Genomic DNA, 24,029 nt, shown 5'->3' with positions numbered 1-24,029 from the left:
TGTCCCGGTGCCGATAGTTCCGGCATCGCGGAGCGTCTGGCGGCGAAGCTCCGTACGGTTCTGCCTGAGGAGGAGGTTCGAGTGCACAGGCCGGTCAAAATGGCTGAATTGAGAGTGACCGGCCTGGACGACTGCACCACTAAGGATGAGGTGGCGGCGGCTATTGCCGCCCGGGGCAACTGCGCCCTGGAGAATATAACCGTAGGCGAGCTGCGCCTCGGTTATACCGGGGCTGGCTCTGTTTGGGTGCGTTGCCCGGTAGAGGCGGCCACCTCCTTGGCTGCTCCTCCGCCCGGGAGACCGTCGGGGGAACCGGGCAGGTTGCGCGTGGGCTGGATAGCGGCCCGCGTGCGCCTTCTCGAACCACGCGCCTGGCGGTGCCTCAGATGCTTCAGCACTGGGCACTGCCTTGCTAAATGCGCGAGTGCCGTTGACCGCAGCGGATTGTGCTTTCGCTGTGGTCAGCCGGGACACAAGGCGGCCGTGTGCTCGGCTGCGCCGCACTGCTTATTATGTGCGGCGGCCGGGCGCAAGGCTGACCACCGGGCCGGGGGCAAGGCCTGCCCTCCGGCCAGCAAGAATGCTGAACGAAATCGGCGCCGCCAAGCTAAGCGGCGTCAAAAGAAGCGGTTGGCCGGGGGAGCACCGGCCGGCACTTTGTCCCCCGCTGAGGCGTTCGCGCCCGATAGCGGGGGCAATGGAGTAGGGGAGGGAGCGATGGATGTGGTTCAGTCTTAATGGATCACACCTATCGCTTCCTGCAGGGAAACTTGAACCACTCCGCTGGGGCTCAGGACATGTTGCTCCAGACCATGGCGGAGTGGTCAATTGACGTGGCTGTGGTCGCCGAGCCATACTTCGTTCCCCCAGCGGATGACTGTTGGTTTGGGGACGTTGATGGCTTGGCGGCCATACATATCAGAAGAACCGCGATGGTCCCCCCCCTGGCGATGGTGACCAGGGGCCCCGGGATCGTCGCGGTACAGTTAGAAAATATCGTCGTGATCGGGGTGTACTTTTCTCCGAATCGGCCTACCGTCGAGTTCGAGCGGTTCCTGGACGGGCTAGAGGTGATCGCTCGTCACCTCGCTCCCCGTTCAGTGATACTGGCGGGGGACTTCAATGCGAAGTCTGTCGCTTGGGGTTCCCCATTCACGGACGCTCGTGGTAGGCTGCTGGAGGAGTGGGCGGTCGCGGTCGGTCTCTGTATCGTTAATAGGGGCTCGATCGCGACTTGCGTGCGGTGGACGGGCGAGTCTATCGTGGACCTGACGTTCGCGAGCTCGCCCGTCGCACGGCGCATCCTCGGCTGGAGAGTGGTGGTGGGGGCGGAATCGTTGTCCGATCACCGGTATATCCGGTACGATCTTTCTGCCCCTGCGCCGACGCCGGCTGCAGGTGCCCGCGGGGTTGACCCCCCGCAGAGTGCATCCCGGTCATTCCCTAGGTGGGCACTGAAGCTCCTGAACAGGGAGCTCCTGGTGGAGGCCTCTATGGTGGCGGCGTGGGCGCCCAAGCGCCCACAACCTGTTGATGTGGAAACCGAGGCCGAATGGTTCCGGGGCGCGATGCACCGCATATGTGATGCTTCGATGCCCCGGGTAGGCTCTCGGCACTCTGGACGGCGACAGTCGCCCTGGTGGTCGCCCGAAATTGCAAGACTGCGTGCGGTCTCCATTCGGGCGAGCCGCCGGTGCACTAGACACCGCCGTCGCCGCCGCCTGCGGCGCGACGAGCCCGTCGCGTTCGCGGAGGAGGAAGCTCGGCTGCACCGCGAATATCGCGCTGCGAAGGACGCCCTGCGGCTGGCCATCAGGCGGGCCAAGGAGCAGAACATGGAGAGACTCTTGGAGGCGCTCGAGGCGGATCCGTGGGGGAGCCCATACAAATTGGTACGCGGCAAGTTGCGCCCGTGGGCCCCCTCTATGACTGAGCGTCTCCAGCCCCAGCAGCTGCGGGACATCGTTTCGGCGTTGTTCCCGCAGGAGCGGGAGGGTTTTGTCCCTCCCGCTATGGGCGGGCCGTCTGACACCGTCGACGGCCAAGCTCCTGCTGAGGTGCCCCGTATTACCGAGGCAGAGCTCCGGGTGGCCGTTGTCAAGATGACTGCGAAAGACACGGCCCCCGGCCCGGACGGAGTCCACGGCCGGGTATTGGCCTTGGCCCTCGGTGCCCTGGGGGACCGGCTCCTTGAGCTATACAATGGCTGCTTGGAGTCGGGACGGTTTCCGTCGCTCTGGCGGACGGGTAGACTTGTGTTGTTGAGGAAGGAGGGGCGCCCGGTGGATACAGCCGCTGGGTATCGTCCTATCGTGCTGCTGGACGAGGCGGGAAAATTGCTGGAACGTATTCTGGCTGCCCGCATCGTTCGGCACCTGGTCGGGGTGGGGCCTGACCTGTCGGCGGAGCAGTACGGCTTCCGGGAGGGCCGTTCGACCGTGGATGCAATTCTTCGCGTGCGGTCCCTCTCGGACGAGGCCGTTTCTCGGGGTGGGGTGGCGCTGGCGGTGTCTCTTGACATCGCCAACGCATTTAACACTCTGCCCTGGACCGTGATAGGGGGGGCACTGGAGAGGCATGGAGTGCCCCTCTACCTCCGCCGGCTGGTTGGGTCCTATTTGGCGGCCAGGTCGGTCGTATGTACCGGGTACGGTGGGACCCTTCATCGTTTTCCGGTCGTGCGTGGTGTTCCGCAGGGGTCGGTTCTCGGCCCCCTCTTGTGGAATATCGGGTACGACTGGGTGCTGAGGGGCGCCCTCCTCCCGGGCCTCCGCGTTATTTGTTACGCGGACGACACGTTGGTCGTGGCCCGGGGGGATGATTTTAGGGAGTCTGCCCGTCTCGCCACAGCGGGAGTGGCCCTCGTCGTCGGAAGGATAAGGAGTCTGGGTCTCGACGTGGCGCTCAGTAAATCCGAGGCTCTGTGGTTTCACGGGCCGCGGAGGGCGCCACCAGTTGACACCCACATCGTGGTTGGAGGCGTCCGGATAGGGGTCGGGGTGCAGTTGAAGTACCTCGGCCTCGTGTTGGACAGCCGGTGGGCTTTTCGTGCTCACTTTGCGGAGCTGGTCCCCCGATTGATGGGGACGGCCGGTTCTTTGAGCCGGCTGCTCCCGAATATTGGGGGACCGGATCAGGTTGTGCGCCGCCTCTACGCGGGGGTGGTGCGATCGATGGCCCTGTACGGTGCACCTGTGTGGGCTGAGCCGCGCAACCGGGCCACTATGGCTCGGTTCCTGCGCCGGCCGCAGCGCACCGTTGCCATCAGGGTCATCCGCGGATATCGCACCGTCTCCTTCGAGGCGGCGTGTGTTTTGGCGGGGACGCCGCCATGGGAGCTGGAGGCGGAGTCGCTCGCTGCCGACTATCGGTGGCGCAGCGAGCTCCGTGCTCGGGGCGTGGCGCGTGTCCCCGAGAGTGAGCTGCGGGCGCGGAAGGCCCATTCTCGGCGGTCCGTGCTCGAGTCGTGGTCGAGGCGATTGGCCAACCCCACGTGGGGGCTACGGACCGTCGAGGCGGTTTACCCGGTCTTTGATGACTGGGTGAATCGTGGCGAGGGACGTCTCACCTTTCGTCTGGTGCAGGTGCTGACCGGGCACGGATGCTTCGGGAAGTACCTGCGCCGGATAGGGGCTGAGCCGACGACGAGGTGTCACCATTGTGGACACGACCTGGACACGGCGGAGCATACGCTCGCTGTCTGCCCCGCTTGGGAGGTGCAGCGCCGTGTCCTGGTCGCAAAGATAGGACCTGACTTGTCGCTGCCTGGCGTCGTGGCGTCGATGCTTGGCAGCGATGAGTCATGGAAGGCTATGCTCGACTTCTGCGAGTGCACCATCTCGCAGAAGGAGGCGGCGGGGCGAGTGAGGGAAAGCTCTCCTCACTACGCAGAAACCCGCCGCCGCCGAGCAGGGGGTCGGGACCGGGGTCGTATCGGTGACCTGGCCCCCTAAGAGCTAGGGGTCCCACCCGTTTTGTGCGGGGAGGGACCCAGACGAGGGGTGGCGTGCTCTGCACGCTCACCCGCAATAGGAAGCCGGGTGATGGTAGACCGCGTTCCCCCGACCGCTCTGGGGGAAGGTGTAACGCGGCGCCATCAAAGCGGGCTCTCGGCCCGCTGAACGAGGGAACCGGTGGTCGTTTCGCTGGCGGCCACCGGTCCGGCGTCCGTGGGACGGTGGGATGGATGTAATGTGCTCTGCGTCAACCCTGTCCCGCCGTTTCAATAGCCCCGACTGGGCTCTGGCCCGGTCCGAGGTAGGGCGCCGGTTGTGAGCGGCAGGAGTTTTTAGTGAGGTTCAACTCCCACATACCCCACCTGCCGCGCGGGTGGGGATCCGGCGATTTTCTCCTGTGGAAAAAAAAAAAAAAAAAAAAAAAAAAAGATAAATCTCGGCACATGTCCTGAATTTTTTATATTTTTATAAAATTCTCTCTCCTAGTTGCTTAACCAAACTTTGAGATCGTGTAGGGACACTATCAATCAACCAGTTTACCTAAACGTAATTTCACGATTTCAAGGGTAACTCAAGTGAGGTTGATTATTGGTCGGAATAATGATTTTTATATGATTCACTTATAGCATTATACTATAGACTTCTGGGAATATTTTCGACATAGCCGCTCCAACTTACGCTAAGTAATGCGTCATTTGTACGGCCGTCTGGTGTAGTGGTAAGTGACATGGTCACTACATAGGGGGGTCGCGGGTTCGAATCGAAGATATTTGTATGATAAATATAAATGTCTTTTCCAGGGTTATGGATGTCTATTAAATATATGTATGTGTGTAATAAAAATCTTACATTTATATCCGTTATCTGGTACCTGAAACACAAGTTCTTTACGAACTTATCACGGGACCAGTTAACGTGGCGTGATTGCTAGTAAATATTTATTTATTTATTTATTATTTATTATTATTTGTTTCAACAAAGTATATTCGATGAATTTACCACCAATCACGGTTGCCTAAGTGCGACAGAGTTGCAACAGTCTAAATTTAATTTACCAATAATAATCCTGATTCTGATCATCGAAATTCCGACATAAACAATTTATTGAATACGATGCGTAAGTAATATCCGCGGTGATATTACGTAATGAAATGAAACAGCGTTCAAAATAGCATTAAAATCGAATATAACCCTACATCATATCATAGCAGTCCGCGAGCTGATGTGTTGACGTAAATAAAAATGTTATGGCATGCGTCGTTTCGTTTCTTGAAAAGCTAGTAAGTTAATAATTGTCGTTGGCTTCAACCATCACAGTCAGAGAGACGTATTAGTCATCGTTCTACATTTGCAAGTGATCGTTTTTATGATCTTCCAAATTATGATCACATTAAAATATCAAAGGTTATTCACTAAACTTTTACTATCGCTTCTCTTCAAGTTTTATTAAACCCCAGACCACAATGAAGTTATACATTTCGAGCCGAATTTAATGAGCCATGCATAATTCAATATTTGAGAAAAACCAGACACTTTGTTTCTGAAAGTTTATTTAACATTTGAATTTCAGTAAATTTAATCTATACTTATAAATAAAATTGGAGTGTCTGTTTGTAATATTGAAATAACCGGTTTTTACTACATTTATATGAATATATATACGGTACATACACTAAAATAATATTTTTTACAATTTTTGTCTGTCTGTCTGTTTGTTTCGGCTAATTGCTAGAATGGCTGGACCGATTTTGACAAGACTTTCACTGATAGGTAACTGATGATATAAGGAGTAACTTAGGCTACTTTTTTTGGACTAGCTTCGCCCCGCGGCGTCACCCGCGGTACGACAATAATCGCGGGTAACATCGCGGGACTCTGCTATCAATAATAAAATTTAATGTTTCCGAAACGAAGCAAGGACGGGTCGCTAGTGATAATTAAAATTGAAACATTAAAAAAAAATTAAAACTTTCATGAATTTGTACTGCATGATGGCTTACATCGAATAATTTTCAATTTCGTATTATGTGAAAGAATGAAGCTTGCGGTAAGAAATTTTCATTATCCAACATTGTCTGTTGTATTTTTATTTATGAAATAGATACACACATATATGGTCATATAAATAATTTCTTGACTACAGGCTTATCTTTTTACCTCGTGCCACGGGGCTAATTATCAAAGTTTGATTCACTTTAATACAATTAAAATACTGAGTTATTATTGTTAGCAGATCAAATATATTAACGTTTTAAGTTTTGATTAATATAATGTATAATTCAGTAAATTTAGTAAAATCAATAAAGTCCACATAGGTAGTAAGTTCTAGTTACTTTTATATGTAATCATGTCTGAATTATGTACATGTAAAAAAAATACATTTATGTAATAATATGTCTATTATAATAACATATCTATCAGAAGAAAACACCCGGTAAACAAGAATTGGCATAGTTTGCTGTAGGCAGTTGGAATTATTGCCCATCAGTCAGCCAACGCGACTTTTCCTTTTGAAATGATCTTCACTGAATGGATATTTGGCACACTGCCAATTAAATAGCTGGATCGCCAAATATACGTCAACTTTGTTGAATACACAATATGGCAACCATATTCAGATAGTTTTAGTTTCCTTTTTGCGTCAGTCACACACACACACACACACACACATATATAAAATAAGATAATATTAAAAGACACCGTTTCTAAAAGATGTTTTGCCATGGAAGACAGCTCACGCATAAGAAAGGAACCTAAAATTCACATATATAAAAATAATACAAGAATATAACTCGTTTTTTTTGGTAATCATTCAACGCTGGCTTACACAGAATATGTTTTGATTAACACCTAACTCTAACTCATGGGCCTAATCAAATTTAGCGCATCAAAGCATCCTGGTTCCAATTAAAATAGGGAACTTCAGAGAATCAAGTTATATAGAACAATTTACAATTCCTGTCAGGGAAATTGCCGCAAATCCAGTGGAGGCCTTCAATTTACATATTCATCATGCTGGATAAAGGAATAAAATAAAACAACAGTGCTAAATTCGTGCGCTTTGTGAAAAGTTCCGGATTTTCTCAATTACGGTTGTCCGTAAAACGCGAAGATAATGCGGTTTATCTTTTTTCTAAATGTTTTATAAGGCAACCTAAACTACATATTTTGATCATTAAATGTAATAAAATACTTTATGGATGAAAATGTATCTTATTAATATAATTTAATTTTGTGTTAATTTATTATAATTTTTTGTTTATGTTTCATGTGTTCGTTCTCCGATTGCAATGCAACTCTTCATTGCTAACACATCCAGAAAGGTTTGCGATATCTCCTTTCTATAAATTGATGTAGTCTTGATTCAAAAACCATGTTTTAAATCATGATTTATTTACGTTTGAAATAGAGAGAGAGAGAGAGAGAGAGAGAGAGAGAGTATTCTTTATTGTACACCAAAAAACAAATAAACAGTGCGATATAAATCTTAAATTTAATATAGATAGCATTGATTACATTTACAATATCCAATGCAAAAGATTGAATTCTTCAAAATTTAGACGTAAAAATTAGATAGAATCGTTCTAAAAAAAACTACGAAGAAAACGTAAAACGTTATGTAAGATTTTATTGAAAGCTAAACCAACAACTTGGTTTACATGTTTGAATTATATATATTTTTTATTTGATGTTTGGCTTATAGCTGGGCTCTGGAACCTATATAGACAAACCTGAGTTAAAGCTGCACAATGTTTGACATGAAAATCCGATCAGATTAAGACGACTTTGGAATCCAGCATCAATGTCGCTATCCACTGCGCGGAGGACAGGAGTGAATGGAGGGACATAGTCCTAACAAAAGTGCTCCGTAAAGGTCATTACCCTCAGCACTGAGGAATACGACGCAAGGAGGAGGAGTATTGAGTGTGTATTTTTTTATGCGCAAAGTATAAATAATTTATTTTTAATTGCTTTGATGTGTGGGCGAGCTCACAGCCCACCTGGTGTTAAGTGATTACTGGAGCCCATAGACATCTACAAAGTAAATGCGCCACACACCTTGAGATACAGTTCTAAGTTCTCAGTATAGTCACAACGGCTGCCCCACCCTTCAAACCGAAACGCATTACTGCTTCACGGCAGAAATAGGCGGGGCGGTGGTACCTACCCGTGCGGACTCACAAGAGGTCCTACCACCAGTAATTACGTAAATTATAATTTTGCGGGTTTCATTTTTATTGCACGATGTTATTCCTTCACCGTGGAAGTAAATCGTGAACATATTTTGTTGAGTATGTATTTCATTAGAAAAATTGGTACCCGCCAGCGGGATTCGAACACCGGTGCATCGCTCGATACGAATGCACCGGACGTCTTATCCTTTAGGCCACGACGACTTCAAATTATTATTATTATATTTTTTTTGTATTGTGTTTCTCGAAATACTTAAGATATTTCGGTATAATGAAGATCACGGGCCTAAGCCAAGTGAGCTTCATTCTCTACTTGTAGAATATTTAGGTCTTCCTGCAAGAATTGACGGACTATACTATACTATATATTATTATTATTATTATTATTATATAATATAATTTTTTTTATACTAGTAATAAGATACTATGTGAAACCTACGAAACTCTATTGAAGACTATAATAATAAACACTAAAAATAATAATAGTCCTAAGCAAAGTCTTAATATTGCACAGGCAGGTCGAGCTCACGATCACCAGATTCCATAGATTCTCGATCACAACCTGAATTTGGTCATCGACCTTGACACATGAGGTCTAAGTCTCAAATAAATATTATACCGGCTGTCTCGCCCTTCGAACCAGAACCGTATCAAAGCTATTGGTCTTGCAACAATCCCTTTACGAGTAATTACACAAACACATATTCTTAAAATGGATATTAAAAAAATTGATATAAAAAAAGTCGAATATGCGATGTTTTCAAATTCGAACCATGTCCATAATACCAACCCTAAAATAAATTTAATCCCAATGGCAATCCAGTTAATGGACGGCACTGGCTGGCTTGAAATGTTTTCAAAACGTAATATCTCGTAACACACTCATTCGCAGAGATTTACACGTATGTCCCCACATAAATCAGTGACCTCAGACACGAACATACATATCTGCGGTAGACAACGGACATAGCGTGTGCGGTTTTACTGCAAAAAACCTAACTATTTTACAAAAACATTTTTTTTTAAACATTTTAAAAGCATTCTTTACCTACATTACACACACGTTTATATATTTTGTTTATTAGCGTAATTTCGGATAATCAAGCCTTTGTTTATTACAGTTACAACAAAGAAACTTAAGCAATAAAAACTCGTGTTACCCAAATGATCGCAATACGAAATTTTATGTATTAAATTTATCCATTTGTTATTTCATTTTCTTTTAATAAACTTCGCTATTGAATAATGCTACTAAAATAAATAAAAGTTTGAGAAACACTGGAGGCAAAGGTACTTAACGGTTTTGACTTTACCAATTGTTACTAAGTTAATTGATCTAAAAAATATAGTCTAGAGGTTGAACTCCCCAAGAAAAAAAACATACACGATTTAATAAAAAAGCTATTTTACAGAGAAAATTGCACCTACGATAGAAGTGAAACCTTCACAAGTTCATTTCAATCTTGAATTATATCTCATTTCTCTTGCGGGCTAAATCCTTCAGACATGTACATATGTTAATCTCTTTTTAGAGTTAGGTTTTTCATGTCTCTGGCTTTCAAATATTTTCAAAAGTAGATTTTACTTTAGGTTTATGTTAGGGTAATAATTAGATAGTGTAGTAAAATTTGCGAAATAGTGCAATTGCATCAAACATAAAAAAATATAGATTCCAGCATGGGCTCAATGCTTTTAACAACCGAACTAGGCTTGGATTTCGGGCCTAAACTTAGATTTTTGAAGCGTACAATTTTTTCAGAGATGATATTATCTAAGATACAGAGATATACTTCAGTAAGTATCAATAACCATTCAACCAGAGAGACAACCATAGAATACAATGCTGCTAGTTTTTTTTTTGTTTTTGATGATGAATAATGAATGAATGAATGAATTTCCTCGTAATGAATTTCCATCTACATAATTTAAACACCTGCCGCGAATGAAAGTTTCTTAATGTCAGCTTTCGTCCAACCCTTAAATGAGTATTTTATCACGAAGTTTGTCGATATCACCGAGCTGATTTTCCACAATTACCATATTATTAAAATTGTTGTTTGTTCTTAAACGTTTAAACAAACGAAAATTAAATTAAGAATTTTTTTAATCATGCATTCACGTAGATATACTTTTTTATTTACGAACTCTTTATAATATTTCGTTCCAAATTTGATTCCCGCGGATAAATTCATCACAGAATACGCTATAATCTGGCCTATATAATAGAACTGATATTTGACAAAGTCAGAATCGTTACACGTGCCAAACAAGTGCTAAACATTAAATGATTTCCCACCAATTCACAAAACGATTGTGATCCGTCTGAATTCTTCAGATACCCCGCTCTCTGGTTCGAACATTTCCCCAATGATTTGGCAACTAGCCCCCGCCTATATTTAAATCGTAATCTTACTGAGTCAACGCTCTTGTCGCTCTAACACCAGAAATAAACGATACCGTGAATACGACAAAATTCTACCGTGATCCAAATAGCAACTGCAAGATAAATTACCATAGGGTTTCATAAAAGAATACGTGGTAACACGAAAATTATCTGCTTTATGTGGGCGTAGATGGACAAAGAATCTAACGGGACGCCTGTAGTTAAGTGGCTACCAGATTTCATACACATCACAACGATAAAGCAGTCGCCGGTCTCAAACGCATGAGGTCAAAGCATTATTTGCAAGGATTAAAGGCTATCTAACCTTGAAACAAGAACGCATGACTGCTTCACGGCCAAGATTGAAAAACAGTGATATTTATGTATATCTAATGATCTTATTTAGGTAATTTAAACATTCGTAAATCAGATCTTGAAACTGTTTTCTCTGAAATTTATCTACATTCGATTAATTTAGGATTTTAAATTAAGAATAAATGCGACTGCGTTTGGCATCATAGAACTAATAATGCCAGTATTATGTTATTTAAAACCCAATAATAAAGGCAATTTCAGTGACTTAAAACTATCTACTAATATTAATATTTCAATCTATCTCAATTTCTGCTTGAGCATTTGACTTTAAACTATATTAAAATACCATGTAAAATACCAGTTTTATTGGAAAATTTGGGGTAAGAAGGATAATGGAATCCTTTGTTAACTTCTATTGCTATGTCATTGAACTCTTAATAGTAAAATTCTTGAACAAGTCTCTGATTACATATTTCCTTAATGAATCTCATTTTAGAAATCTACTGCTTCTGAGACCATTTTTAATGTAATGGATTATATTTTAGTCGATTGCTAAAAAAAACTTCCTGGAATATTGAAGTTTTCGGGGTTGATACTTCAAGTGGGATTTAGTATCGAATTCACTTAATAGGTAAATCTGTCAGATGGTCCTCTGAAATGTTGGCAATCAAGAGTTGAGCATTCAAAGACTGGTTAAAGGGTTTTGCTTACTTTATTATTATTAAATTTAATATAGCGTCAGAGACTGAATTTTTTTTTTATTGCTTAAATGGTTTGACGAGCTCACAGCCCACCTGGTGTTAGGTGGTTACTGGAGCCCATAGCCATCTACCACGTAAATGCGCCACCTACCGTGAGATATAAGTTCTAAGGTCTCAGTTACAACGGCTGCCCCGCCCTTCAAACCGAAACGCATTACTGCTTCACGGCAGAAACAGGCAGGGTGGTGGTACCTACCCGTGCGTACTCACAAGAGGCCCTACCACCAGTAAATTACATCAATAAGGTTGAGGATAACGAGGTTACAATTTTAATTTAGCCTTGACAGACAAGTAAAGTGAAATAACTACGGTACAGTTCTCATCCACAAAACAATGCTTACAAATATACCTCGGAATAAATTCTAACCTTCGCCATTGTCGCTTTCTTGTAGTAAGTACATACAATACGGTAACAACTTATCCGACCGCGACGGGACAACGCAAAGCCGCCATCGCCCGAAACATGTCTTGTCGGATCCCCCGGATTCACTCTCGGTACTTTTAGGACCCTCAAGAACCAGTCACCGTCCTCGTCGAACTCATCGATTACGACGAAGAGTTCGAGAAGCGAATTAACCCATAAAACACAGCCCACTGAGTTTCTCGCTGGATCTTCTCAGTGGGTCGCGATTTCGATCCGGTGGTAGATTTTGCGAAGCACTGCTCTTGCTAGGGCTAGTGTTAGCAAATTCTCTCAGGTTGAACCCGTGAGCTCACCTACCCGTACGAATAGGTAGGAAAAAAGCAGTATCAACGGCTCCTTGCGTCACTATATTATTATTAATGAAGTCATATTATTTGGAACCACTGAAGATATCCCTCACCGACATATATTTATTTTTGTGGATTTTAAAACAAGTTATCTTCATAGCGACTCCTAACCTTCGTACAAGCAGTAGATAATAAAAGCTATTTATTTACGATTTTTTATTTATACCTACCTATGCCAATCGTATTTAGCAGTGATCACAGCTATCAATGAAATAGGAAATCGAATGCTCCCAATACAAATTTAGCTAGGAAAACCCAAGTCTAGTTAAATAATTTTCATCTAATTGTAGTATACTGTTGAACAGTAACTATACCGTTCCATACTAAGCTTGGTTGCGTCAATTGAATCTTGGACCACATTATCTTATTGAATGGCAATTTGTTTATTGTTCTGAAATGAAAACAGTAACTAGGACAATTTTAAAGACAGCTGCCGCTAGCACGGGCCATAACAAAGGGAATTAATTAAATGCAAACTCTACAAATGAGTTGATTGGAGATTCTAAAATGGCACGAGACCGGCGGTAATTTTCAAATGTATCGTGCGTTTAATACAAATGAATGGTCGAAAGGATTTTGTTTTAATCCAATTATTCCTGTTCAAATAAAATCGTATTATTTTCGCAATTGTCTTTGTTCTTTTTCGCGTAGTACTGTATAATATGCTGTACAACCTCACGACACATCTAGTGTAAAGCAACATATTGAAACATGAGGTCGATGTCTCAATTGTATTTTATGGGTTAATGTTTGAAATAAGAACACTTTTTTTATTTATTGCTTAGATGGGTGAACGAGCTCACAGCCCACCTGGTGTTCAGTGGTTACTGGAGCCCATAGACAACGTAAATGTAAATGCGCCACCCATCTTGAAATATAAGTTCTAAGGTCTCAGTATAGTTACAAGGGCAGCCCCGCCCTTCAAACCGAAATGCATTACTGCTTCACGGGAGAAATAGGCGGGATGGTGGTTCCTATCCGTGCGGACTCACAAGAGGTCTTACCACTAGTAAGAAATTGAATGTAGGACGTGGGATCTTCCCATGCGGTACAATAAATTTAATTTAGTATCTTTATTTGTGCCGTTTTTATAATGTTAATAATTCTAAGTGCGTCTCCATGACTCAGTCTACGAATAAAAAGTCAATGCAAAAAAAGTATTTTCAAATAAATTTGTGGAAAGGAAACGGTTCTGTCTTTTACATAAAAAGACGCGAGGGCCAATTTGAAGGGTTCCAAAACTTTGGCGAGCATAAGAAATATTTCGAAAAATATTCAGTGTAATGCGTTGAAAAAGTAAAAAAAATATATTCTTAAATCGAATCAATAAATTATTGCTGATTATAATATGAAAAACTAAGAAAGCGGTTTAAAATAATGAAAGTGAAACACTACTCAATTAGACGTATGGATGCGACACAAGAACACGGGAGGATGTTAATCAACTGAGCGCCATTACTCCATACAAAAGATGAAAACTTATTCCTTAAGTTAATAAGTAAATCAACAATTATTCTCCTAGGTGCCGATGGTGAAAATTTATTACCTACTCATTACCTGCAATTAGTAATGTATAAATCATTTTCAATTTTGGCCCAATGCCAAATTCGATCGATCAACGCGCTGTAGGGTTATGGAGCTCAATATAGATATACAAAGCTGACACCCAGCTCACTCTCATTCACAAATTACTGAATGTGACATTGGATTCTTTTGAATTACGTTTTATTACATCTTCATTTCCTATATTACTTATCTATGAGCGTACTATGTATTATTTTAAATGATGTGGTTAAAAGAAAAATGATATAATTTCATTCATTCTCTCTGCTTGTCTACGCCGCAATACACAAATAAACTAGGGTAAGATCCCCGTTGGTCAATTAAGGCTTTACTTATTTTAAGATCACTGTTAAAATTAATTTGTGTTAATATTATGTATAATCCCTTTCCGTTACAGTCACGTAAAAAATCACTCGTTTTGAACTTTTTCCTGCTATGTTTTCAGCACTTATTTTCTTTGGGTCGTTGCAATTGTCTGCCGAAAGACACATACTAATATGTACTGCGTATGTTTTGTCTTGCTATTTCCGACTTTTGAACGACTTCACACTGCTCTTTTGAGACCAGCTCATAAAGAGCAACAAAATGTCCACATTTGTGAAAAATTATCATAAAACCTCCTATCTCAATCGTTTTTTTATTCAGTAAAATGTTTTATTTCTAAGTTCTCTTCACAAATAAAATATAAAATTTTACTACTTTTAAATTTTATATTTTAAATGTTTCTTCTTCGTCTAAAACCTCCAATCTCAGCCTACCAAGAAAAAAGATAATTGTAAAACCAAATCTTAGTCCTCAATACTGTAATACATATATTGGATTTTTTATTGATTTCATGACAAAAATGATTTTACTAAGCAAACCATTAAGTTGTTGTTTTAGATTAATTTTTGTGATTAAGTAATTCCGTTACCACCGAAATAACCCCAAAACCAACCATCTTATAATTCATTTAATAGTCAGATAGATAAGTAGTAATAAAAATAAAAAGTAATCTATAGCTCCCTGTAATCTATAGTAATCTATATATAATCTATCTGTTATCTTTAATTATCTCTACCAATAATCTCTGAACTTAGATCAGCAAAATGTTCTTGTCTTTGAGATTGAGATTTTCTTGTTTTCGTTCTCAAAGAAACTTGAAAACGATAATTGATTTGAACCATATTTTTCTAGTTTTCAATTTATATTATTTTCGGCTAAATGTAATTTAATTCATAGTAACGATTAAAAAAAAAACATTACTTTGATTTACAATGAAATCATTTCGAAAAATATAAAAATAATTCATTATCAATTGATCACATACATACTTATCCGATATATTCGAAGTCGTCGTACCATAAAGGATAAGACGTCCGGTGCATTCGTATCTTGCGATGCATTGGTATTTGAATTCCACAAGCAAGTACCAATTTAATCAAATACGTACATATCAAATGTTCACGATTGACTTCCACGATGAAGGAATAAATAACATCGCGAAATAAAAACAAAACCCGCAAAATTATAATTTGCGTAATTACTAGTGGTAGGACGTCTTGTGAGTCCACACGAGTAGGTACCACCACCCTGCCTGTTTCTGCCGTGAAAGAGTAATGCATTTCGGTCTGAAAGGTGAGGCAGCCGTTGTAACTATACTGAGAACTTAGAGCTTATATCTCAAGGTAGGTGGCGGCATTTACGTTGTGTTGATGTCTATGGGCTCTGATAACCACTTAACATCAGGTGAGCCGTGAGCTCGTCCATCCACCTAAGCATAAAAAAAAAACATACGCTAATAAATTCAGGAAGCCCCTCGGGTTTAAATTCAATTTATTCTAACGTACTAAGTTTTTTTTCTAATTTTTAACATCACGCTTTGTAAGTTTTTGTTTCAAATCAATTAAACCTTTTAGTGCAATCTAATTTTTTATTTCAGTTTTCATAAGAAACCACTAATTTTAATTAACGTAAGCGTGTGCCATAAAAACTGGGATCTTAGACCTCATGTCTCAAGGTTGGTGGCCATATTTGCGTTGTTGATGTCTATGGGCTTCGGTAATCACTTAACTTACCACTTAAGGTGGGCCATGAATTCATCCAACCATTTAAGCAATAAATAAAAAAACAATAATATAATTTAATAAATTAGTTAATATCTAATTTAAGTTTTAAAGCAGAATTTATAAATTCTACTTTAAAACTTAAAGCTTAGAGAAAGAAAGCTTAAAGAATCTCTAAGCTTTCTTATTAAAAGTTAAGCAACTTTTTCAACCGAAATGAAAACAGAATCAAGAATTAGACTGTAATGTCGTCAGGAACATTAATGCGTCAACATTAAGCACGTGTCTGGATTGCGAATTTATAACGCCCTGACTTTATGTGGTAATTATCTTAATGGTAATAACATCATTACTAACGTTGTTGGTATCTTGTTGATGAATAACACTTCTAAGCAAAAGTGAACCAAAATGAAACCCTATTATACTATCCGCAACTTTATAAAACACAGTATAATTTTTTAGTGTCAAAGAAGGCCTACTGGCATACTGGTACGGCTTCATAATCGAAAAAATCATGACAATAAACTATTTCAAGGACATATACAAATCGCTTCTTATTATATGGCTCAAGAATCCGCAGCCTATAGGAATATGAAGAATTATTGGCTTGCTCTATACACTTTATCGAATATTCAAAAAGAGCTCTCTGAGGCCAATATATCACGATCTCCATATTTCCAGCACTCAAGTACAATTGACTTGATCAATTTAAAAACTGTTGACAGATTATTTTTTGTTTTTAGACTAGCAGTCACGTTTCTCTCAGGGATTTAAAAATTCAAATTAAAGAAAAATTTAGATGGATTTTTAAATTTTTAAAAATCTGTATATTTATGACATATGTACGTCACCCTCACGGGTTGCCTTCCAATTAATTATTCCTCTGTATTAAGGGAATGTGGTCACCAATAAGCATTTCTTAATTGGTCAAATGATAATAATACCAACAACAATTATAAATAGAGATGTTCTCTTCAACAATTATTATGAGACTTCAACAATTATAGAGATGTTCTGTTCAACAATTATAAATAGACAATTATAAAAGGAAATGTTCAACTGAATTATAGGGCAATTAATAAAAAATAAATAGAAAAATAAATAGGGAAGTGTTGCAATCCGAGTCGCTTTATATTTAAAATAATTTACAAAACACTTCAAAAGGGACTCATTTCATATAAGAAGAACTTGGTAATCAAAACAATATTTTTTTGTTAATTCTAAACAAAAAAATATTAACAAAAAAAATTAAGTTTAAAAAAAAATATGTAAAATCATAATTCTACGCAGAATTAACAAAAAAATATTGTTACAGAAAATATACAGGAAATATCCTGTAATATTAGGGGTTAAAGTTTCAAACTGTGTTGCCGATTTGTACTGAAAAATTGAAATTCGTTTTTTTTTTCATTTAATCAAACATATTTATTTAATCAAAATGGCCATTATTATCTATACATTGCTGCCATCTAATAGGAAGGTCATTTATGCATTTGCGATAGAACTCTGGTGATCTAGATTCTACAAACTGTTTGAAAGCATTTTTTTACACTGCCTCCTGGGAAGAAAACTTTTTATCACGTAAAAAATTGTCCAAATCACGATGAAAATGGTAGTTCGTTGGAGCAAGGTCTGGCGAATACGAAGGATGACGAATGGTTTCTAATTGCATTTCCTGTTGAGTTAAAACGGTTTCTCGTGCTATATGAGGTCTCGCGTTATCATGGAGCAATAATGGTGAAGATCGATTCATGAGTCGGGGCTGTTTCACTGCAAGTTTTGCTATAATCGTTCGGAGTTCGTCACAGTAAAATCTGCCGTTATTGCTTGACCAGATCGGAGAAAGCTATAGTAAATAACACCATGCGGAGACCACCAAGCTGCTACCTTTTTATTGGTAAGCTTTGCTTTAGGACACTGTTGCGGCATTTGATCTGGGGTCAGCCATTGCATTTTTCGCTTACGGTTATCGTAAAGAATCCACTTTTCATCACATGTCACAATTTGATCCAATATTCCTTCATTTCTGTATCGATTCAACAAGGCATAATACTGGCAGAACCATGCCACATGTAACCGTCTAGATCGCTTTATATGATAACCCCATTCCAAAAATCATAAACATTACAGAGAAATAAGTTGAGCTACAGGAATAAGACTACCAACTTACTTGTTTCGTGACATATCGGAAAAGGAAGAAGGGCAAGTTAATATGCAAATTGAGAAAATTATGCATATTTTAGTAAGTTAATAGACAATTACTCCTAATTCCTTCTTGAACTGTAGTGGTATTATGTGCTTAAGTGGTTTAGTTAATACCGTAGCCTAAGTTAAGACCGTCTCCTAATTTCTGCGAAGTCATACAGTGCTCTGTCCGAAAGGCCAGTATTTATTGCAACGCTACTGAGACTTCAATAATATGACTCAAAGTAATCCATGAACGTAAAAATCACAAGAAAAAAACGTTTGTATAATGCAACCATTTTTATTTCTCATAGACTCTGTTTTAAGTGATATTCATGATAGAAGATGTAATATTATTCGAATACGAAACGAATTATACAATGTACCAAATAATTCTTACATAATTACGTAGCTTTTGCAATTAGATTAAAAATGTCACGCATAAGAAAGGCTTCATTCAAGTTTGTCGTCACCAATGATGCTGCTAAAAACACTACGTGTCTACAATAAATCGAATTTGTGTGCATAATCCGTTTATTTAAATTGTAATTTTTTATGATTTGCAGAATTTTTGTTTACTGAACAATAAATAATCCCCTACGTTTGTGACGTTTTTGTCTAATATTTATTTTCAGAAGCGTCTGACGTAAAGCCTTTAATGTTGGGCTTTCGTCTTCGTCTGGACTACAGTAATAAATAATCAGGAATGCAATCTAGAAGTCGTCACAGACACGATAATATTCGTGAGTTGTGTCATGCGGTAGTAGATTTTAGAAAACTATCAACAATCCCTTCACAATTTCTAAAGGTTGATGATATATATGGGACTTTCGAAGAATTATTAATAAAATAACACAGCTCTAGTCTTATTTTACTTTTTTATAAAAGAGCGGACCATCTCGGCGCCCATCTGATATTTCACCAGAGCACAAAAAATTATAATAAGTTTTTGAAGTGAAACTTCTTTATCGGCGTTGGAAAAAAATTTACCGTCACATTTTTCGGTTACGCGTCACATTTTTCCGTTACGCGCCATCTTTTTTGTATTCATGTCTATGATAATAAAATCCTTTTGTTTAAACTTTATCTAATTTAACTTTATTTAACCAATTTCTAGAAAGTTGCATGTAGATCATTTTTCGAAAAATAAGGCCATAAATAAGTTTCACTTCTTACGTGTGTACACTAGTACACGCACACATTTTTTGAAGTGAAACTTCTTTATCGGCGTTGGAAAAAAATTTACCGTCACATTTTTCGGTTACGCGTCACATTTTTCCGTTACGCGCCATCTTTTTCTTGCCCCTACCACGGTTGGTTCAGACGAAGAGTACTTTCACTTTCTCCAACGGAGTAGGGATAGCATTAATGTTTCACTTCTTACGTGTGTACACTAGTACACGCACACATTTTTTTAAATAAGGGAATAATAAATGTTCAAAAACATAGTTCCTACAATGATTTGGTTGCCATACGACAACCAAACTAAAATAATAATAGTCGCGCTACATATTATTTTTATTTGCCTCATCAAACACACTTACTGGATTTACGCTCGTATGTAAATTCCTTTATAAAACAAGACTGGAAGCAATTTCCCCGCGCGTTTTGTACAAAGACGATCCGTATTAAAAGCAATTTTATGTGCACAGTTTTATTATTCGAAATAAATTGGCCATTGCGACCAAAAGGCTTCCTTCACTCCTCTATATAACTCTGTCAGAAAATGAGCGATACTTACATGATCGAGTTGTTTCTAAAAAGTCAAAACTATTTGATAGAAAATTTCTTTTCTTTTTTATAACAATAATAAAATCCATATGTGGCATTTATAATGTAATTAAAGCTTATTTAAAAACATATTGTAATAAATACGGTATACTCACAGTCGACGTTGTTGAATCCAAAAAAAAAATAAAGAGAGAAAATTAAATCACTTATATTTTTTTAAATAATGTCACAAAGTTGCTGTTTAGCCGTCTCGCGGTGACTACGTGACGAATGTAGCCTGAAATACTGCTGAAACAACCACCTCATACAGGGGATCGCGAACGACTGCCCCGTCCACGCACAGTGCGCTATAAGATTTAGCTTTCAGTCCACCCGTATCTCCGCTCGATTCTTTACAGGTTTTTCACATTGCACAATTTGATATTAATAAAACATTTTTACAATAATGCTTTATTAAATTGTTTGTTATTTGTATGGATATTATTTTTATTAAATAACTAAGCATTTACGACGACAGTAGGACGAGAAAATATAACTTAAAAAGATATGTGACCTGTTTGTTTTAAAAAAAACCAATAGGTTTAGTCAGTTCATCCACAGTCAGCTTTAATATTTTAGGACGAAGCAAAAAATCAATCGCCGCATTTAATAAAGTTTTATAAAAAAATCATAAAACCTTGTGTCTTTGTGGCAATTAAATTATTAATGCTAACTAGTTTCAAAAAATATAATTTATTTCGTTAAGCTATTTAATTCGTAGTCACGAAGAAAACTAAAGCTAAAATATATATTTTTTTGTTTACGATTTTTCATTAAGTCGACGAGCTTACCGGCAATTTGTCAATAAAGTGGTCTTCGGAACTACGATCTACAATTCTATTATACTATTTTAATATAAAAACCCAGAGTCAGCACGTTTTCTGCGACAGTAACAGTCAAAGGAAAGGCGCCTATTTTTTCCTCCACCAAAGCTACTCTACGGTACCTGAATTTGCTAAACCAGCAGTATACAGTCGCTTTAGAAAAGATTTTCTTTTTGAACGGCATACGCCTTTTGAAATAGTAGGTTACAAAATTATCATGCGTAAATTGTAATACGTTTTGTTTCTTTTATTGTGCTACTTAGGGGCACGAGCCTTCGGTCATCCTGTTGTTAAATGGCTACCAGAGTAGACTAGTAGAGAGAATATACAACAAACGTTAATGCCGCTACTCATTTTGAGACATCAAGCCGTGTATTCCGTCAAATTTTGTTTTCATACCTATGCTGATAGCCTTGAGAGGCTATTTCAGCTTCTCCTTGACGTGCAGGTTAACTCACGGGGCTCAAACCGGAGCGTTGCTAACACTGGCCCTAGCAAGAGAGCAGTGCTTCGCAGAATCTACCACCGGATCGGAAACGCGACCCACTGAGAAAATCCGGAGAGAAACTCAGTGGACTGTGTCTATGGGTTCATTTACTCGTCGAGACCTTCGTCGCAAGCGACGGGTTCCGCGTAGGCGGTGACCGGTGCTTGATGTACCTAAAAGCACCGTTAATAGATCGGGAGGATCCGTAATAGCGTGCTTAGGGTGACGTCGACTGTTTACCATTCGGTCCACAGAATCGGGTATGGAAACGAAAGCATGGCTGCTAAGCGACAATAGACAGCACAGTGGACCTACCTCACGACCTGCGTCGGGCTCACATCATGCCCTATCATCAATAACTATGGACCTGAGACAAGATTGTTAAGATCTTTTTTTTATAATTTTCAACTAATAATGAATCTAAAAATAATTGTATAGGTATAGTTTCGGTCTAAGAAATAAAAAATATCTACGCACCATATATACATGTATATATATGACGTTCTACGTTTATCTCCACGGACGATTACACATTCACTGTGCTTTCGGATCATTGGCGTCACAGAAATGTTGATTCGAAAACAGAAATCCTGTGAATCAAAGAGAGTAAACTAAATTAAAGCAAAATAAAACAATTCACACAACTTCGTTCCCGGAAAAAACTCTACTAAACCTAACTATTACATACCATTATTAATAATTAAATTAATAACCAAAATACTATCGTTTTACTAATATTGACCGATTTTCTGATGAATCAATGTTTTTTTCCATATGCACAACATAAAATCAAAAGGATATTTTTTTTCCAAGTCATAAATAACGGGTCTTTTAACTACATAGTCATGACTTAATCACCAATTCTGAATGCAGTTTCAATCGTGAGAGCAGCCAGCAAGAGACTCAGATATCGTTAGTGTGTTAGACTCCATATTGTGTAGTTTCAGACAGACTCGTAGTTAGAGCAACCCTATGAATTATTAAACTACACGGTATTAGGAGTGAGCGGTGTAAAATTAATGTTACTGCAAAGGCTATTTACTGTGAACTCGTAACGTATCGACGAGTTATCAAAGAATGAAGTAGGTAACAAAGTTCCACAAAAAAATTTTTTTTTATATATTCCCATGACGATGACGTGGCACGAGACCATCCACTAACTTTATGTAACTGTAGTACGGAATAATTATTTTGCCAATAAAAATGCCAATAACACATCTAAAGAGAAAATGTAACACACATTCCTGTGAAGTCGTAGACTAAAGAATGGAACTGCGTATCTATCTGCTCGTATCGACTGATTCAAAATACGCGAAATGTGAAAATTTTACACTCCTTTTGTGAAAAGTTCTGTAATAAAATTATACATATTATAGTATTTAGTTGCAGGATGACCTAACAGAGCGAGGCCAGTCTGCCATCATATAGTATCAACCGCTTTAGAACGCTTTGTACCCCTCATAAGCACCTGTTTTACAAATCTATTGATTACGATTAACCATAAGTGTTTCGCAACATTTTCAGTGACTCCAACAGGAAATTCCACTGACGATGCAAAATTTAAGACAAACTCTTTGTTCGATGTTTTTGTCTATTACGAAATTCGAAATACACGCTAGATATGGTATAACTAAAAACAGCACTGTATAATCATTTTAATCTAATTAAATAACTAATTAAATTAACAGATGCAACTCAAATTCCGCGCCAAAATGGAAAACAGTTCTGCCAATCTAACAACAATAAAAAATTGAGTTTGGAACCATAAACAAATCATCTGTTCCCGATACTTTTTTGACTGAATGTAAATCTAAATCTTGAGATGTCCCTGATAACAGTAAAATTTGCATCATTTGGCGTATACTAATACAACATAGATTGGTGGTGACGTAATTTCAGTTGATTGGAAAATAAATCGTTATAAAAGAATTACGATAACGTTACCGATTTCGTTAAAACGACATCGTTAAAGTCATCAAAACTTTTAACGATACCAACCATTTCAAACGGGAATAATTTACGCTATGGAGGTTAAAATTGAAGGAAAAGTCTTCATTAAAGGAGTACGAACCAGAGTATCTTTGTTGTATTCCCTATATAATTTATTATACTAATGCATATCTCTAAACTACAACAAAGTATAATTTATAGTCGGGGTCGTTTATAATTTGTAGTCGGGACCTAGAGGATAAAGCGCCTGCTGATGTACTCGTACCGAGCGATGTCAGTGTACCAGGGTTCAAATCCAGCATGCAGCTACTATTTTTTCTAATTTAATAGGTACTTCACTCATGTTCACGAATGAAAAAACTGTCCCGGATGAAAGGTTTTTATGTAGTAGGTACATAAATAAATATCGAGTATTGCTCACTACAATCAAAGTAAAATCTGAAGTGGTTTTTTACATCTAATGATACTTAGGCTTTAAAGGAACTGTGAAAATTTCTAATTTAAAGATCTATACCATACAGTTTCAACAAAGTTAAATTTTGAATACTTAACAATTAACGGCTATTTATTCACTCGATTTTACACACTTTCGTTCGTCTACTCTGCTCAACATTAGTTAAAATTATATTACCTTCAGCTACCTAATACGAGATGTAAGGGGGTGTTAGACTTAACGTTAGCGGTACCTAAATGGGAAGGATATAATGAGGGTAGCTAAGTACCTGAGGGACACTGGTCTGAATTAAAGTCGGACAAACTATTGTCATTAGGATCGTCGGACATAAAACATTATTTCGGGCATTGAACGGTGAAAATGAAGGAAGTCC

At 39.6% G+C, this 24,029-nt stretch overlaps 1 protein-coding gene across 1 annotated transcript in view; it reads right to left on the bottom strand.

Moving 5' to 3' along the window:
- The window catches only part of LOC101744368 (serine/threonine-protein phosphatase rdgC), a 71,723-nt gene extending 47,705 nt beyond the window's left edge, over positions 1 to 24,018 (bottom strand). Inside the window, exon 1 of the mRNA XM_021349125.2 lies at positions 20,058 to 24,018. The gene's annotated coding sequence lies outside the window, so the exon portion shown is untranslated. The remainder of the gene's footprint in view (positions 1 to 20,057) is intronic.
- Positions 24,019 to 24,029: the final 11 nt, after the last annotated feature.

This window comes from Bombyx mori, chromosome 13, assembly GCF_030269925.1.
Source record: "Bombyx mori chromosome 13, ASM3026992v2".
In the NCBI taxonomy this organism is placed as follows: Eukaryota; Metazoa; Arthropoda; class Insecta; order Lepidoptera; family Bombycidae; genus Bombyx; species Bombyx mori.
The sequence above is the reverse complement of the archived record's forward strand: the minus strand, read 5'-3'. Positions and strand labels throughout refer to the sequence as shown.